The sequence below is a fragment of the Pinus tabuliformis genome, chromosome 2_1, assembly GCF_031772625.1.
Source record: "Pinus tabuliformis cultivar Carrire ecotype Pingquan chromosome 2_1, CPIR1, whole genome shotgun sequence".
Lineage (NCBI taxonomy): Eukaryota > Viridiplantae > Streptophyta > Pinopsida > Pinales > Pinaceae > Pinus > Pinus tabuliformis.
Window position 1 is genome coordinate 512,072,432 of NC_142299.1, and position 6,000 is coordinate 512,078,431.

Genomic DNA, 6,000 nt, shown 5'->3' on the forward strand with positions numbered 1-6,000 from the left:
AATTTTTCAATCTCTATGTTTCCACTATTCACCATCTTCTTTCACAGTAAGAATCGATCTCGCAGTTTTCCCACTATAACAGGGTCTGCCACAGGTCTGAGAAAAACCCATCAGTAGTAAAGGAATCCCCTTCAAGTTGAGATAACTTTGATACCAAAGGTAGCCTTTAATCCTGTACCAAAATTCCCTGCAAACAAATTCTTAAAATAGAAAACTAAACAATGGATAGAACAAAAAACAAACATACACATCAGTTTTCCCCTGGATCCAAAAATTGGGACTACCATATTGTTTTTCATTATGTTCATTTCAATGTTACAATACATATATATAGATATTCAAGCATTTAGAAATCCATATACGTTAACCATGGATTAAAGCATAACCATAGTTCCCTTGACCATATATACATAATACTATCGTCAGAAAACCATCATGCCCAAAACCATGTGAAAAACCTATGCGCATAACCATGGGTAAGTCTTCCCACCATCTTTGGTTCTGCCCCCCATCCTTTGGTCCACATAGAAAAGAATCTCGGGTCACTTCCCCGAACCCTGTGTAGGGGGGTACTGCCCCCTTTTGAACCTCCCAAGAGGGGGGGTTTCCATCCCCGCTGCACCCAATGCAACATACAATATGCATAGGTAGTCATGGAAATAATATTACACACACCCAATAAAACAAGTGGATGAATAACAATAGTAGAAGAATGGTGGATATAGGTGTAGACTTCTCCTACTTTGCTCAAATAGTCAATTCAATCTATAATAGTATTAAACTCCTATTCCCTCTGTACTTCTTATCATTCATGATATTCAACTGAGGAAATAAATAGTGTTATGTCATGGATTTGGAAGAAATGCAATTAAATGCTAGTGGATGACAATTCAAAGGAGAGAGTGAATTTGTTTTTCTTAGCATTATCCATAACAAGAAAGGAAATTTTCCATTTCCATAAAATATGGATAGAGGGATGAATCAATCCTCATTAGCTAGCATCTTCCAAATTTCTACTTTGCATCAAGGAGCATCCATGGTAAATAATGAGATAACATCTCTCAAGCAAGTGTAAGAGAAGATGAAACAAGACTTGGAACTATTATTGGAGGTGGTGGGAGGTCTTTTGAAAGCTATGAAGCATTGCAGAATAATGGAGGAAAAGGAAATATGAAAATATCTAATATTATTGGACAATAAATATGAATTTATGTAGAGGATGTTTGAGAAGTTTCAAATAGAACTTCAGACCAAGTTGGTTGTCATGGACATGAGACTAACAATAGTGGAGAGAGACCTCAAATTCAGGAAATGAGCATCTTGGCAGAGTTAGAGACCAACATGGAATTAGAAAAGAAAAGGATAAAAGAAGCAATAGGTTGGGAGAAATAGGTCAGGAATGACGAGGCTAAGTAACAGGTAGAAGTTGTTGAGGCAAGCACATCAATTGCCAAATAAATTGTTTTGTTGTGAAATTTTGTGTTTTTTTTAAGCACAAGTCATTGTTAAGTATTTTCTAAAAATATTATGGTAGATACATGTTTAGAATAATGGGTAAAAAAAGGCCATATAGATAGAATCTCTATGTTTTAGGCTAGTGAAAATAGTGCTATCATCGAACACAATGAATTTTGTTAGTGTTCTAGTTTGGAAATTAGAATTTGATTACAATATAAAACTCCTACTAATTCCTTGGATATATATATATATATATATATATATATATATATATATATATATATATATATATATATATATATATAGATATAAGATTATGATATTTATGTAAGTGATAAAATAGTAAACTCGTGGAATAATGACAATCAATACAATACTTAATTTCTACATTTTTTCAAAGAAGATTAATTTTCCTTTCGTTTCTTAGATATTAAAACTTTACAAGTTATAAAATATTCATTTATACTTTAAATTATTTTAACATTCAATTTGGTTCAACTCTTGCAATCTCTTTCCACTAAGATTCTATAAAAAATTATAACAATGATGTATGCATTCAATTCTTCTAATACTTATTGGTGTACAAGTCTTGTAATCTCTATGCCACAACATTATTTTTTATGTTCTTAATAGTACTATTTTTTTTGTTTTTATTAAATTTTCATTACCGTTAGCTACTAGTTGCATCCAACTTGTTCAATATTCCAAGTTTCACTTTCATGGAAAACATTATAACTCTTTATATGAATCTATAACATCATTTTGTAAACATTTTACATATCAACCAATTAAAACATTTATCAAACTTCTATCTAACTAAGAATAAGGAGAATGTTGATACAAGTTCATGCTACACACTTGCTATTTTCTTTACTATTCCATCTATATTTTTCAACTTCACTCTTCCATGTCCATCAAACTCATCAACTAAATTACCTCCACGAAACATCATGCTTGCATAAGATTAAGAACGATCTAGCTTATGTAGGATTCCCCATGATCTACAAACTAGTCACTCCACTCTTACAAGGACCAATATGAAAGGATGATCGTAAATGAATCATTCATGTTTCTATATATGTATTAATTTTAAGGAATGCATAATAGGGATACAAGATTCCCCCACAAGTAGAATTATTCAAACATAATTAACATTAGTCTTTTCTTTCTGCAAAAGTTTAGCCCTGTATCCATTTTTCTTGTGTAATTTCATGACTTCCGCTAGAGATCTAAATCTCATGTATTTCTATCGCATTATTGACATCAATCTAGATCTAGATATCATACAACTAAATATATCATCCTTTTAATCTTTAGATTGGCTCATAGTTACAAAATCCTCAATCTTTATTTTTTTAGAAATTCTTCTCTTGATATACCCTTGATATATCTACTAATCACCATTTATGTTTTGTTAGTAATTTAGAAAACAATATGGAAAAGAGCTTCTTTTATCATCTACTTAAGATTACAAATTCTTTCAATTTGATTAAATAAGGAATTGAAGAAATCAAAGTAATTGCAACCATTTTATTATATTTTATCTCCAAAACGTTGAAAACATTTATGTGAGTTGCAACCCTATAATTATTTTTCAATAAATCTACCTTCCAAGTAAATAACATATTTATGAAAAATATTGATTTATGCATTTATTAAAGACTATCATTGTCTTTCCAAGATATATTTTTTATATAAAAACATATTAATCAAAAATATGAAGTTTTTATATTTATTAAAAATATTATCCAAAAATAAATCAATATTGTAGCATTCAAAATATTTTTTATTACTAAATCAAACATATATATTTTTATCAAAAGTCTAGCCTTCTCAATTATCGTGTTCCATTCTTTCTTCTAAATACCTTATGATCTATTGTAACACAAATTCATTCTTAATGTATTTTTACAAAAATATATTTGATCTCCATTTTTACAAAAACAAATGATTGAATCCATTCTTCCTTCTAAATACCTTATGATCTACTGTAACACAAATTCATTCTTAATCTATTTTTACAAAAATATATTTAATCTCCATTTTTACAAAAGCACATGCATTTCAATCAATACTTAACATTTTCAATTTCTGTGTTTCATTCTTCTTTCTAAATACCCTTTAATTTATTGTCCCTCATCGCTTTTACAAATCTCCTTTCACAAGAAAACATTTGATCTGGGATTTTTAAAAGGTAAATTTGGGATATTTATATTTCTTCATATTAGAATGTTTACATATTTATTAGAATGTTTCTATTAATTATAATAACAGAAGAGGACGTGTTTTAATTTTTTTAATTTAAACAATAAAAAGCCCAACTCCCTACTAAAAATCTCAAAATACAGGTTCTTGTTTATCCAAAATTAACCAACATAGATTACGCAATTTTACAACAAAGAAGAGGCGGTGCTTCACGAGCTAAAGTACACTTTTTTAAATAAAATAGGAATATAAATACAATCAATAGACACACAACAGAGAGAATAAGAATAATAAAACAAACTGTTTCAAGAGACACGCAACACAGAGAATAAGAATAATAAAACAAACTGTTTCAATAGACACGCAACACATAGGATAAGAATAATAAAACAAACTGTTTTGACCTTTCTCCTTGGCTCCCTTGAAAATTAGATTAATAATTGTTGGATCAGGTGCACAACAAACATAAATACACACAGCAAAATATCAAGCACATAAACACAAGAATTAACGTGGTTTACCCAACCAATCTGGGCTACGTCCACCAAACATATGCATCAGGAATATATTAATCAAATTAGGAGATTACATCATGAAATCCTCACACTCACCTAGCAAATCATCCGAATGACTGCCTGTTATATAGCATAGAGAATCTAACAGCCTCATAACTCCCTCACATCAAATATAGGAGGCATTAACTCCCTCCCAACAACCTGGAGCTAATCTAGGAGCTGAATCCCTATTGTTGTCATCCTTCAGAGATTTTTGCCTATTTGACTAAAACAGAAAATCTCAACAATATCCACCTTGACAACAATTCGCCTGATGCCCTGTTATTATTATTTTATCTTTTCTGCAAGCCAAGAGAAGCCAAACACCAGCGTAGCTTCTCCAACAAAACTGGTTTCGTGAACATGTCTGCACAGTTCTCCTTTGTATGCACATTTTCAAGAGAAACTCCCCTTTCAGTGATAACCTGTCTTACAAAATGATATTTGATTGGAATATGCTTTGACTTACTATGATAGGCCGGATTCTTAGCCAAATGTATTGCACTTTGACTATCACAAAGTAACCTGATGTTATCCTGTAACCTACCAAATTCACCAAGCAAACCTTTCAACCAAACTGCCTCTTTGCAAGCATGAGAAGCAGCAATGTATTCTGCTTCAGTAGTGGATAAAGCAACAATATTCTGTAGCTTTGACATCCAGCTTATAGCTCCACCTGCAAGAGTAAATACGTACCCTGAAGTTGATCTTCTCTTATCCAAATCTCCTGCAAAATCGGAATCAACATATCCGCAAACAAATTCACTACTCTTATTGTAAGAAATACAATAACTACTTGTGCCTCTCAAGTACCGAAGCACCCATTTCACTGCTAACCAGTGCTCTTTACCCGGATTTGCCATGTACCTGCTGACAACCCCAACTGCATGAGAAATATCTGGTCGCATACACACCATCGCATCCATCAAACATCCTACTACATTGGCATAAGGAATTTGAGACATATAATCCTTTTCTTCATCTGTATTAGGACATAAACTCGAAGAAAGCTTAAAATGGGAAGCTAAAGGGATCGACACAGGCTTCACATTATTCATACCAAACCTCAAAAGTATTTTCTCCACATACTTCTGTTGTGATAGCCACAGCTTACCATTGCCCCTGTCTCTGAAAATCTCCATGCCCAAAATCTGTCTTGCGGCTCCTAGATCTTTCATATCAAACGTCCTTGCCATCTTAGTCTTCAACCTGTTGATTTCTTCAATGCTTTTGCTTGCTAAAAGCATATCATCAACATACAACACTAAGATAATGAACATGCCATTATTCAACTGCTTAAAGTAAACACAATGATCATATTCACTTCTTACATATTTCTGACTCAACATGAGAGAATCAAACTTCTTATACCACTGCCGAGGCGACTGCTTCAGGCCATATAATGACTTCTTGAGCCTGCAGACAAATTTCGCATTGCGATGCTGAACAAACCCTTCCGGTTGTTCCATATATATTTCCTCATCTAAATCACCATGTAGAAATGCAGTCTTAACATCTAACTGCTGCAACTCCAAATCAAACAAAGCCACTAATGCTAACACAACTCTAATTGAAACAATTTTAACCACTGGTGAAAAAATCTCATGAAAGTCTATGTCAGCTTTCTGAGAAAACCCTTTTGCAACCAGTCTCGCTTTGTACCTGTCTTCCGTATCATTCACACCCCGTTTCAGCTTGAAGACCCATTTGCACCCCATAGTTTTCCTGCCTTTCGGAAGTTCAACCAGATCCCACGTGCCATTCTTACCTAAGGCCATCATTT